A 13,730-nucleotide genomic window follows, 5' to 3' on the forward strand; every position below is an offset into this window, starting at 1 on the left:
ATAGGGCGATCTACTACCAGGACTGCTTACAGAGACATCAAAAACTAGCAAATAACCTGAAGGATATTATCTTGTCTTTTGTGAACCAGAGAAATACTTAGAACAGAATATATTTATTTGCCTCTGAAACCGCTCTCATCTTTGCATTATGCCTCAACTGTAATCAAGGCCAATAATAGTTTTACTTTATGATAATTATACTTAAGAATATTAAGTAGCACTGTAACAATAAATACAATGATATACTTATCAATAGTTAGAGTACTGAGTATTTAGGATTTAGGATGACAAAACCAGGTCACTTTTGAGAGTACAAGTTATAGTACTGATGAACATTAATCATTTTGCAGGGACAAAAGCAAAAACCTAGCATATTCCAGGCAAGGATGAATGGTCATGTAGGCTACTGTGATAGTTAACAGAAATAAAAGATGTCTCCAAAATAAGTAATGAATCAGATTACCAGTAACAATGAAGTAATATGTAGGTGATGCTTCTTTAATTGGCACAATTCAGTTATTTGTCCCAATACCTAACGTTAAAGAAAGAAAACTAGACAATATTATTATTGGTTAAAGATTTGACTTCATGAAAGTTTATGCACACAGCAAATGACCCTGAATGGTGAGGTGTGTTTGTGTGTGTGTGTGTGTGTGTGTGTGTGTGTGTGTGTGTGTGTGTCCCATGACACCTAAGTTGGAGAAGAGTATAAGAACATTATTTCCCGTACTCTATTTCAACAGTAAATTAAGAAATCTAGAAATTCATAGCCTCTTAAATCATATGCCAGCATATTTTCCCCAGGACAAGAGAGAATCACTTAAAGCTAGATTTAAGAACTTTAACTGGAAATTAGCTAAGAATAATAGTTGTAAGCCAAATATCCATTATAATTTCATTGCTGAGATTTGGAATTTAATATGCTAGAAAACGTCTCAAAGACATCCAATAACCAACATTTTCAGAGACACATCCATTTTTTACTTCTTTCCGCATTCAATGAAAGCTATGGCCTGGTACTTTCCTTAGATCATAATTTAGATGTCAATCTTTACTACTCTAAAATAGTGGCCCTGGAGTTCTAGTTCTACTTAAGAGGAGCTCTCAAATATAATAAAAAATAGCTATGAAATCAGAAAGCTCTTAGTAATTCTACTGGCTCATGACAGGACCACTTGATAAGTTACTCCATACAGGAAAGAAAGAAAATGTGGAAGGTTCAGAAGGCAATGCCAAAATGAAGTTGAAAGTGTTGGAAATATTGTTTTATGTCACTTCATCCTTAACCCTTTGTGGCAGTTCAATGAAAAGTTGTATTTGAAGCTCCAAATTGTATTACATAGAATATTGCAAATAACTTAAAGAATACTTCTTATAAGAGAATGACTTTCTATTTATGGCCATGACTTTGAACAGAGATGTGCCCACATGGGTGTGGTTAAGTAGATCTAGTATCAGTTTCTCATTTTATCATTCATATATTGTTATTGATTTCAGAGAGTAAGGGAGAGGGAGAGATAGAAACATCAATGATGAGAGAATTGTTGATTGGTTGCCTCCTGCATGCCCCCTACTGGGGATCAAGCCCACAACCTGGGTATATGCCCTGACTGGGAATTGAACTGTAACCTCCTGGCTCAACCACTGAGGCACCAGCCAGGCACCTCCTTATTTTAATCAGAAAAAAAGTGGTGATATGGCATATATTAAATCAAACCAGGACTGTGTCAGGCACTATGCCTTTGTTTTCAGAAGGTGATCACATTGAAAGAGAGACTGGGAGTCAAGGCAAGTGGACACTAACCCAATCCCTCCTGCAGTTAGGGGAAGAATAAGTAGAAATGAATCCAAGTCCACCCTTTTACTTCACCATCAGATTATTTTAACATAGTTAAAATATAGAAAGCAGAAATCCCTGTGTTCTAGAATTTCTGCTGCCATTGATAAAAATATTGTTATAAAAATTAAGATATTGTTTTATATTTCAGTCATAATTATGACAACTGATTACTACATTATCCTGTAGTAAATAGTAAATTCATGGCCTGAGAATCTATGGGAGCATGGTGGTCAGTTTTGGCCAATGCTAGTTAATTTCAAATATAGAGGTAGACAACATGAGTTTTTTTGTGATTCTCTTTTTAAGCACAATCTGTTACTAAAGCAATTATGGTGAGTAATATTGGCAGACACATGTAAGCAATTACTCCAAACATTCATAGCATGCAAGTATGGCAAATAAAATCCTGATTGGAAGAACTTGGCATGGAAGAGGGAAGGGTTCAATGTCAAGAATTTTTATTTTTTTTAGAATAAACAAAAATAAGGTACTTTATTTTTCTCTTACAGCATTGCTTTTGCATGCAAGATTTTTTCCAATACAGTTATTGCCTGTCCCTGTATTCAGATTGTAATTTGGTTGCTAAGTTGTGATTAACACTTTTGAAAGGGGTTTGAAGATTACATTATATAGAGACAGAATCCTTATATAATGCAGTTAAACTAATGGATTTATCATGTACTGTAGATACACTTTTTAAAAAAGGAAAATAAAATCTATAGCTATGAATACCAGCCAGATTGAAGTTTCTGTGAGATGAAAATCATATTTGAGAATTATAAGTGATTCGGATCATTGTTGAAAGGTTCAAGTTTATTAGATATGCAATTTTATGTAAAGTTTGGTGAATTATGTGGTGTACTTTCAAATAAAAACAAAAAATTGAACATTTATAATAATATTTATTTTATAAGTTGTTTTTAGAGGACATACACACACATATGACACAATGCCTCTTCTCAAAGATTCATTCAGAACATGAGATATAAATATATGACATTTTAAATAACTGTACTTCAAAAGTATAAAGATAACACAAATTGTTATTAAATATGTTGCATAAATAAATGGTATATAAAACAATGTCACACAGAAGGACATCATCTGAGCCCAGAAGAGAATTTCAATATAAATAGACTTTGACGTACTGTATAGGTTTAAATACTTATTGGCTTCAACTGACTGCAAACATGTCTTCATTGGTTTCCAGAGGATTATCAAATTATTTGTAATTATTTGTTTACCTATTAATCATTCCCCTGAATTTTGGCTTAATGACTCTTAATGTTCCAAATTCCTAACCCTCTATTTGACATATAAAAGGCCCCAAACAGATAATTTGAAAAATAAATGAATGACTGTGCCTCATGCAGGCTGAAGGTTGATTATATCATAGAAATTATCAATTGCCTTTGGCCAAGACCATGTAACATCTATACATATAAAAAGCCCGTGGCCCTAACTCTGTAAGGACCAAAGACCGGTGTGGGTGGGTGGGGCTGCGCGATTTTGCGCGCTGGGCTTCTAGTACGATATAAAATAATGACAGAGTCCTGGGTAGCATGCTTGCTTTGCTGTACTCTCTGCAAACAAAAACCAGAAGGGCATTCTAGGTGAGAATAACAGCATGAAGTCATGAATCTGATAAGGCTGGTATAAGTATTGTGGATTGAAGAAGCATAGTTCCCCTGACTCTATATGGTTAAACATGGCATATTCTGGAGCTCTGGGATAGCTCCAATCCTTATAGAGTGGAGATTGTAGAGAATCCTAATATGCTTGGATCGGGATCTGTGGGTGTTAATGATTCCACTGTAGAAGCAGGAAACAGATTCCTAGATCATCATCCTCGCACTGACAGTCCTTTGGTTGAGACAAGTCTGAGTTGAAGCATGTATCCTTTCCAGGAGAGCCCAGGGCAGCCCAGGGTGTTAAAAGTGAGGAGCTTTGATTTCTTGACTTGATTCTGCTTTTACCAAGCTGTGTGGTAAAGTTTCCTTGCTTGTAGAATGGGTGTAGAATGGGAGGTGGCAGGCTCCACTATCCCATTTCAATGTATCACAGATTGCTCTAGGAATCTGTGAGTAAGGTGGTTCCTGGGGTTGTGAGAAGGAGAGAAGTGACGTCGGTGAGGTGGACTTTTCTGTCTTCTTTCCCCTGGAGATACTTTCATGTCATCACACTGTAGCTCAAAACAACTGGCAGGTAAAAATATAGTGAACTGGTTAATAGCATTAATTTTGGAATAAAAAGAATCTTCTGGGCTCAAATACTATATCCACTCTTAGTAGCTATGGGATCTCATGTCAATTGAAGATAGAAAAATCTGCCTCTCAGGGCTGTCTGGTGTTAAATGGGTTCAAAACTCGGGGAGATCCTGACAGCACTGCTTAACTTCTCTCCATCTTTTCTGAGATGGCCACTCTGCTCTCATCCCCCCATCTCCTGACTGTGTCCACAATGGAGAAATATCTGATTTTAGTTCTCTTCAATTATGTACAAGAAATATCGCAAAGCATGTGGGGTGGGGACAGAAGGGTTATTTTCTTGCTGAAAATAGTTATATTAAGAACTCAGAAGATAAGAGTGATTGGTTGGTATGTAAATTTCGGGATTCCCTCATATGCTTTTGTTTTTAACGAGCTGTTAAAGGGAACAGACAGAGCAGAAATAAATGACGTTCTGAGGATGTTGGAAATAAAAATCACAAAGCCGGAAGCTCAGACAAAAACCTCTTCAGCTTATACCCAGCCCTTTCTTCCTGGTTAGTAATAGAGAAGTATGGGTCCACCTCTTAAGGTCTTTCTCTCCTACCTTGATTCAAAGTGATTCTAATGACCTCCCTACTTAACGCCAAAACTTTTCCCATTACAAATGAGAACAAAAGTCAAACTCCTCTCCATACCTGAAAAGGCTCTGCCTAATAGGTCTCTGGCTTCAACCTGGGCCCATCTCCACCATTGTCCACTCTGCTCCCTCCCATTAACCTCACTGGTTTCTGAAGCTGTTCCTCTAATACCAGTGGTTCTCAACCTTCTGGCCCTTTAAATACAGTTCCTCATGTTGTGACCCAACCATAAAATTATTTTCGTTGCTACTTCATAACTGTCATGTTGCTACTGTTATGAATCGTAATGTAAATATCTGATAGGCAGGATGGTCTTAGGTGACCCCTGTGAAAGGGTCGTTCAACTACCAGGGGTCGCGACCCACAGGTTGAGAACCGCTGCTCTAATACACTAAGCCAGGCCTTACCTCAGGGAGCGTGCAGCTGTGTCTCCAGTCTGGGAGATTTCTTCCAGACCTTTGCTTGATTGGCACCTGCCAGTCATTCGAGTTGCAGCTCACTTGGCATTCTGCTCAGATGCCTTCCTTCGCTCTCTTCTCTACAGCAGACCCATGTCCCAGACCCTTCCTAGGTTCACAAACTGTTGTATTTAGTTAACAGCACTGTCCATTCTCTGGAGATGATTTGGAAAGTTAATTCATTGGTTTGTTGACTAGTTTACTCTATGTCTTTCCCACCAGGTGACAAGCTCTCTGAAGACAGTAGTCTTGTCTGTTTGGTTCCCTGCTATACTGGAGGCATCTAGAACATGCTTGGCACACAGTAAGTATTCATTTAATATTTGCTGAATAAATGCATGGATGTGGATGGGTGTTCATATTAGCATTGTCTTATCTCAGAGGTGAGGAATGCATCCCCCTTTGGCCTAATATTAGGCTCACTTAGGCACAGCTGAGGCACAGCAAATAAAACATTCTATCAACTTAAAAGTGGTTCTCTCTGCGTGGCTGCAAAATAGCATGATTTGTGGAGCTTTAGAAACACAGATGCCAGCAGTCCACCCCCCAGCTAAATCAGACCCTCTGTGGGTAGAGTTTGAGCGAAGACAGAAACCAACAAAATAAGTAAACAATAAACTCCCTGCACGTTTTTATCATGCAACGAGATTAGACGACTCCTAGCTTACCTTACTCATTCCAAAGAGCTGCAGAGTAACCTGCTGTTAAGATCCCATGGAATGATGCTTGGACATAAAGTTTGCCATTGGTATTACATGGGAACCTACCATTAATAACAGGCTGGAAAAGACGCCATTCTTATCCAAAACTAGAGAGAACGGGTCCAGTTGGATTGTCCACTGCAGATTGGCCTTGGTTTTTGGTGCCATTCATCAAACCTCTGGGTGATTTGCAGCTGGTCACCGTCCCATGGATTGCTGGGGACTCCTTTGCTGAGCATGTACAATAGCCAGTGCTCTCTGGATGGCAGTGCCTTTGTGCTCTCACATGTTTCAGACAGAGATAAACACTGACATGATTTGAATGGGTGTTCTGACATTGTTGAAAGAGCTTAGATGTTTGAACCAGCCATGGCAGAGCCTAATGAAAGAATAAAGAGCGATTGAGTTTAACATACCACTTTATACCCGGATTGCGAGATGCGCTTTGATTATCTCAGTATCAGATTCTCCCTCAAAGTTCACGAGCTCTCGAATCCTGTTCTACAAGAATGTATACGCATTGCTTTATGTTGGCTTTTGACGACAGAATCCGTTACATTTACATATCAGTCCATCCAGATGCAATGAGCCAATGCAACCATCTCCAATCCAAATTTTGCTGATAAGGATTTTAAGATGACAATTTATCAGAATCGTGTAACAATTTCAAATGGTCTCCTCAGGAGAATCCTCTCATTAATTATTAGCAAAAGTTCCTCCCTAAGAGCTCCCCAAAGAGGGTGGAAAGAAAAAAAAATCAAAAAATGTATAAGGAGGCAGAGAAAGATATAGTGAGGTAATTGTAGTTAACGTGCTAAGCATCATGACCGAAGAATGTTTTTTATATCTGTTATGAAAAAAGAGAAGTGCTCATTTAATTTTTAATAGGAGGAAAAAAAGTAGGAAGCAGATAACTGCAAACGAGACCTTGTCTCTTCCTGACATAAACCTGTTATAGAGTCTGACTTCTCCATGCCCCTGACTCTACCCCCGCGGTCCTTCAACCAAGCTACTTCAAATCAGATAAATATGATTAATTTGTCTCTGCCCTGCTCTGAAAAGACACTCTGCAAAGGGGCTTTGATCTGATCACCCAGGGGGGTCTCCTTCTGGTCCAGGCGGACTGAGTTGGAATCAGAGCAAAGGCTCATGTGATTATACGTGTCATTGTTAATTGAGCACTAATGTCAATGTTCATTAGGAACAAAGGAAGAGGGGGCCTTGTAGCCAGGGCTTCATCTTCTCATTAACTGTATCACATCCAGTGGTACCTAAGATACCAGAACCGCAGTGTAACTTCCTGGAAAGGAGCATTTCGTATTTTCACGTGGTTATGTTCCTTCAAAGGGCTGGGGGAAAATGCTAGAAATGCATCTGGGATTAGTGCATAGCCTTTCGAATGTATTCGTTTAGGATCATGCCTTTTGCAGGAAAAACACCTGCAATAAACACAGTTCAAACCCTAGTTGGCTATTTGTACCTTTTCCTTGCACTGGTGATCGCAGGCGGGTTCTCCTGGCGTTTGAGATTTTCATGCATAGTCACCCCTGTGGCCCCCGACTGACCCCCTAAAGCTGTTGTGACAGATTCCCAAGTCTGTCTCTTCCAGTTGCGCCTTATCCCGCCACTTACCTCACTTTCAATACCAGTGGCAGAGAGGGGCTGGGAGAGGCTTTGAGGCCTGTGATTTTGAAAATTTGAAGGAAGTACTCTTTCTGATGACAGCAATGAGTCACACAAGCTCCTGAGTGTAGGGAATGTGTCTGAGTTCGCAGGTGAATTCCGTCTCCCTGGAACAATTTAGCTCAGGATCCTATTCAGCTCTTAGGAAAATGCTTTTATGTTGAAGGGCCTAGTTTGGGTTATAAAAGTAAAAGCCAATACCGCATCCAGTTCTGCACTCAGCTTGGAGCCAGGACAATGAAATGAATAGGTTCTGGGGTGGGGTGGGAGGGGGCTAAGTGGGACTTCAATATTCATTGCTCTGGAGGGAAAAAGATGTCAAGAAAGATTTAGTTTGTGAAGGGACATAAACTAGATGACTTCAAAGATTGTCTTTGAATTCCCAAGTACTAGAAATGGGGGCTGGGGGTGGGAAGAGGGCAGGGAAGGCTTTCTTTAATCAGCTTGAGTTGTGATTAGAAGTAGACAACTTTTCTAAAGGGACAAGGTAGGCTGGCGGAAAGCTCGATGTGCGGTTGGGGGTGAATGGAGTGAACCACATTAAGTCAGAAAAGGAGGTAGGGATGTATGCCGGTGCTGGGTTTCTTAGCCTGCGGAAGTCATTTTAGGAGTGGTCGTCTGTCCTCATCCTTAAAGGGAAGGAAAAGAATGGGACTTGGGAAACTTTAGGGTAGTCTATAGGCGACTAATTCCTGCCTTGTCCGAAGTCATTGAAGGGACTGAATATCAAGTGAAGTGATTGGAATTAGAGGAGAGAAGGGAGAGGGGAGGGAAGGGAAAGGAAAAGACAGAGGAAAAGGTAGAAAGGGAGGGGTAGGGGAGGGGCAGGGAGGAAAGGGATGGAAAAGAGAGAAAGAAAAAAATAACCATAGGTTCTCCAGTTTAACCCGAACTCAATTTTTTTTTACTATATGTACTCTCCCCATGAACTTTTCTTCATATCTTCAACCCAACACATTTAGGTGACACCGTTTGGCCACCACACACACACTGACCCATGTGTTCAAGCCACCAGACTGAAGGGAGGACTAGTCAATTGTGATGCTATGTGTTCACTTGTCAAAGGTGAGGTCTGGGCTATGGTCTGGAGGCTATTTGGTTACACCAGTTTGACTAAGTTTTAGAGAGTGAACTGGAAAGGAGGGCTCAGTCCAGCCACCATGAAAGGTGAACATGTAAAGGATGTGTGTGAGGAGAGGATCTGTAATGGGGACAGGGACAGAAAATGTGGGGGTGCAGGAGAAAACCTAGAACCATCCCTGTGCACAGGGGCAGAAGTCCGCTCTATCTGAGACCATCGAGGGGTCAAATACAATGAGGAGTGAAGGATGCTAACTTTATTTTCTGTAATATGGTGCCCTTGTGGATCTCCTGTCTTATCTCTATAAAAATCCTCACCTTCATCTCTGTAAAAAGGAGGATCGACTCTTTGCAACATGGGAATATTCAGGATATTCATAAAAGTGGATAAAAATGTAGAACTTGAGTGCAGTTAACACAATTTCCACATCAAATATCATTTCATCAATATTCAGAGGTTTTTGAAACATGACATGGAACTAGGATATTTAAATATGTGCCTTTGTTGGGTAGAATGTCGATAAGAATGATATGGCAATCATGACTATTTGCCATACTTATTTGGCATAAAGTAGACATTGAGAGAATTTTCTCTTACGGAGAATGTTCCAGATCCAGGGCTTTGTAAATTCTCTACTAAGTATACACATAGAGGCTAATGGATCCAGTGAGGGATTTGATGATGAGTTGCCTGGGGTTAAACCCTGACTCTACCAAAAACTGATGTTGCTACTTTGGGAGTCTTCTTTAATGAATGACAAGGAGAGAAAGGTGTGGTAAAGCAGATAGGAAGAAAGTAGAGAAAATAATGTACCTACTTTATAGAGTTTTCCTGAGGAGAAAAGTAGATCATACATGGAAAATACTTCCAACAGTTCTTGTCACATGGTAAGCTCTCAATACATGTTGGCTCCCATTCTTATGATTCAGTTATTTTAACAGTTCTGTAAAAAATGCTCTCACTATTCACATTCTATGGGGAAGAAAATGAGAGCTGAGAGAGGCGAAGGAACTGGAGTGTGATTGTAACAGGAGAAGAATTCCTTTGACTTCCAAATCCGTGCTTCTTCCTCTACACTAGGAGTTTCCAAACTCTGTTCTGAGGTGCCCTCTGGGTGAGAAAATGAATTTAAAGTGTGCTTTTGATGCTACCACTTTTTCCAACTGTATGAGAAAGGAGGCAAACTCTTCTTTCAGACTAGATCTTTCTGCATGCAATCCCCTCCCTTCCCCTGAGAGCACGTGAGTTATGAAATCATCCAATACATATGTTGCCTACACCCTGGCACATCCTGAACAAGCACATACGCCCCTCTCACTGCACCCTGAGGAATTTAGCATATGTCACCCACATCCTGGGATTGTCCAAAGTGCCATTCGGAATGAATTGCTGTTAAAATTGCAACCCATTACACCTTACTTGGCATAATATTGCATCTAATGGAATTAGGATGTTATTTTATGGATTTGCATCTTTCCCTGATCACTATATGACAGTCCCTCTTCCCCCTGCCCCACAATAACCTGAAGGTCATTCCTGCTGACATAGCAGGTTTTAGGGGACAAACAGACTTCATTAGGTTTCCAATGCATACAAACCTGGAAAAGAAAACACATAGTAAAAATCTATTGATTTTTAGCATTTTGAAGCTCTGGTACAAAAATATGTATATTGTAGCATAGACTCACTCAAAGTATTTACAATTTAACATATAGAGAGGGCATGACTGGAGCTATTACCTGAAAACGTGCATGTGACAAATTATTCATTTCTCCAGTTATACAAATTTTAAATTGGAAGAAGAGAGAGCTAGTAGTTTTTATATGCATTAATGTGCCAGATGCATGGCTAAGTGACTTACAAGTAAAATACTGCTCCTTTCACTATTTAAAATAATTGTGAGAGAGGAGGGATTATTTTGCCAGCTTTTTAAGAAGGTTTCTTTAAGGCTTAATGCTAGTAATTGAACACAATCTCACAACCAGTAAATGATGCAGGCAGAATTCAATTATGAATACATACTTTTACTTCATGTACCAGAGGCCTGGTGCATGGATTTGTGCACCGGTGGGGTCCCTCAGCTTGGCCTGCTCCCTCTTGCAATCTGGGACCCCTCAGAGGATATCTGAGAGCCAGTTTTAGCCCAATCCCCACAGGCCAGGCCGAGGGACCCCACCGGTGTACGAATCCATGCACCTGGCCTCTGGTATGCATTGCATATAAGATCTTCAGTTAATGTCTTCCCGCCCTCCCCCCATCCTCCTTCCCTCTGAGATTCATCAGGCTGTTCCATGTTTTCTTGCCTGTGGTTTCCGCTCCTGCATTGAGTGTCTGCCCCTTGGTGGTCAGTGTGTGTCATAGCTACTGACCTGTCGGCCGGTTGGTCGGTTGGCTGGTCACTTAGGCTACATAAGTGTATAGATAGCACATGATAAGTAACAACTGAGAGGTAACAAGACAAATGAAACTGAAATGTCCTATGTGTTACATTCTACTGCAGAGCTGTTATTAAAGTAATTGAGAAGTAGATGGGTCAGAGGACCAACCATGTTGTACTTAATGGTTAGTTATGCATTTTTGAAGCATTTTCACAGGTGAGTCCCAAAATAATCCTCCAGTGATGGTTTCATCATCTTCAATTTATGGGTGATGACATTCTGGTGGTACCCAGCACATCTATTAGTAAATCTTTCAACCTTCAAATAGTTGCAGGACTATGCTCGCTACAACAGCACGTATACTAAAATTGGAACAATACAGCGCTAGCTGGTTTTGCTCAGTGGATAGAGCATCAGTCTGAGGAATGAAGGGTCCCAGGTTTGATTCTAGTCAAGGGCACATGCCCGGGTTGTGAGCTTGATCCCCAGTGGGGGGAGTACAGGAGGAAGCTGATCAATTATTCCCTCTCATCATTGATGTTTCTCTCTCTCTCTCTCCCTCTCCTTTCCTCTCTGAAGTAAACAAAAAAAATCAAGTGTATTTTAAAAGTAAAAAAAAAAAAATAGAATGATTCAAAGACAATTAGCATGGCCCCTGTGTAAGGATGGCACCCAGATTCCTAAAAAAATTCCATATTTTTCAGACTCATAGACACAGAGAGTGAACTTAGGGTTGCCAGAGAGTAGGGGGATCAGGACACTGGGTGAAGGAGGTGAAGGGACTAAGAAGCACACATTGATAGTTACAGAATAGTCACGGGAGTAAGGAAAGCACAGGATATATAGTCAATACTATTGTGATAGCTACGTACGGTGGCGGTTAGGGTACTGGAAAGATCGAGGGGAACACTTTGTAAAGTATGCAGTTGTCTAACCACTAAGCTGGACACCTGAAACCAATACAGAATAAAATTGAGAAAATAAAAGTTACAGGACTATTCACCATGCTAGGAAATTGATCTCATCAGATATTGTCAGACCCTTGCCATCTCTTATCCTCTTATGTCTCTGTCTTCTTGGTGAAAGCATATGCCCCAGGTAGTCCATGTTCCCAAAAAGATGAAGCAGGTAGAGCCAAACTTCAGCTCAAAGACGGGCCCAGCCTCACTCAGTCTCAGCTAAATGGGTGACCCCATCTAGATTCTAGCAGGAAAGTTAAGTGGAAGAAAAGGGTCGTGTGTGTTTTCATTGAGCCAAACTTGTCATACAATTTCAGGTGGACAGCTTAATGATTCAGTATTTGCATACACTGCGGAATGATCAGCAAGATAAGTCTTGTTACCTCCCACCACCATTCATAGTCACAAACTAATTTTCTCTGGATAACAACTCTTAAGATCTACTTTTTTAGTAAATTTTATATACACAATACAGTGTTATTAACTATAGCCACCATGTTGTGAATTATATCCCCATGGCTTATATTATTTTATAGCTGGAAGTTTGTGCTTCTTAAGACAGTGTAATGAGTATGCTTATAGGTGTGTGTGTGTGTGTGTGTGTGTGTGTGTGTGTAGCTTTCTGGGATTGGGCTAGAATTTCCTACATTCAAAGGAATAGTATTGTTTTGTGGGGAAAGGAAACAGCATCTAATATTGCCTCTTTCAAGAGGGAATGCCTTTCTGGAAATAGAGACAGGTTTAGTTTCATGAGAACAAATTGCATCCTAAAACCAAGGCATTGAGTTGTCAAAAGAAGCCTTGAGAAATCTCTCATTGTTCCCTTTACTGAGGAGAAGGGCCAAGGGCTGCAGAGCTAAGGCCTCCCCCATCAAGTCATGTAAAATAATGTAATCTGGTTTTCTTACAAAATATATTTAATGCATGGTGAGCCAAATAAATCAAAAGTTGTTTTGTTGTTATATTGCCTCATTACCAGCCCGTCTTTCGCTTCCTGTGTTTTTAAAATACATGTTTATACACACACCTAACATAATCAATAATTAAAAAAAAAAAAAAACAGTAGTGAAAAAGACTTAATGAAATGCATCAGTATTTAAAAGTCTCCTGCAAACTTTTGTTGTTGTTAAAAAGCTTCAAGAAAATGTCATTTTGAATTTTTTGTTTCCTCATCAAAGGAGTTCAAGTAATTTAGGCAGCTGTTCTGTGTTGAGGGCCTTTTGTGGTTTGGTCATTTGTGTGTGTGTGTGCTGGCAAAGGTGTAGAGACTGTCAGGTGTTCTTTGCCCCTTTCCTTGGTGGTTTTGTGTGTGAGCAAGGCTCATCCTCAACAGTAATTCAAGTCTCTGATTTCATTACTTAAGGAACCAGTTGCTGCAGTAGCTGAGAAAGGAGATGTGGCCTATGCGCATCCTTAGATCATTGGGAACAAGCGGTCATTCATTCAACACCCCCAGTACAGAGAAGACCTCTCTAAATTTTTTTTTGATGGGCCAATGGGTTGATTGACTGGTGTTTATATTGGTTAGGCCACTCTTTCTCAGACATCACTTATATATCAACGAGGATCTCATTTCTGTAAGCTGACTTTGTGACCTGCTACTTTACTGAATTTATTGAAGAATTCCAACAGTTTTTTTATCGACTCTTGGGAATCTTCTCTATAAAAGATTCTATCATCAGCAAATAGCAACAATGTCGCTTCCTTCCCCCATCAGGATGCCTTTATTTCTTTGTCTTGCCTAATTGCTCTATCTAGGACTTGTAGTATTATATTGAGTAG

The 13,730-nt window shown here is 40.1% G+C and overlaps 1 long non-coding RNA gene and 1 other non-coding gene across 2 annotated transcripts in view; both read left to right on the forward strand.

Annotated features, from left to right (window-relative positions):
- The window catches only part of LOC132216397 (uncharacterized), a 410,625-nt gene that overhangs the window by 221,455 nt on the left and 175,440 nt on the right, over nucleotides 1-13,730 (forward strand). The window lies entirely within an intron of this gene.
- LOC132217760 (U6 spliceosomal RNA) lies at nucleotides 11,587-11,690 on the forward strand. Its single transcript, XR_009449015.1, has one exon. It is a non-coding gene; the product is annotated as a U6 spliceosomal RNA (small nuclear RNA).

The sequence above is a fragment of the Myotis daubentonii genome, chromosome 15 (assembly GCF_963259705.1).
Source record: "Myotis daubentonii chromosome 15, mMyoDau2.1, whole genome shotgun sequence".
Lineage (NCBI taxonomy): Eukaryota > Metazoa > Chordata > Mammalia > Chiroptera > Vespertilionidae > Myotis > Myotis daubentonii.